Below are 323 nucleotides of genomic sequence, written 5' to 3'. Positions count from 1 at the left end.
TATTAGAATAAAATACACATTAAAATTAAAATATATTATACATATATTTTATACAAAATAAATTATGACTAATTTTAATAACTAATTTTAAAGTTGCAAAATAAAATTTTTTATCATTTATATCATATTTATCGAATATAATCCATTCCGACCTAATCGATCAGACTGAAAATTCGGTCACCAGCTCATTATTCGGGTTGAGTAATCATTTGAACCAGTTAAATAATTAATCTAGTTAAACATAATCAAACTCAATAAAATTCAATCAAATTCATTCAAATCGGTTTAAACTAATCCGGTCAAACTTATTCAAACCTACTTGA

The sequence above is a fragment of the Arachis ipaensis genome, chromosome B09, assembly GCF_000816755.2.
Source record: "Arachis ipaensis cultivar K30076 chromosome B09, Araip1.1, whole genome shotgun sequence".
NCBI lineage: Eukaryota > Viridiplantae > Streptophyta > Magnoliopsida > Fabales > Fabaceae > Arachis > Arachis ipaensis.
The sequence above is the reverse complement of the archived record's forward strand: the minus strand, read 5'-3'. Positions refer to the sequence as shown.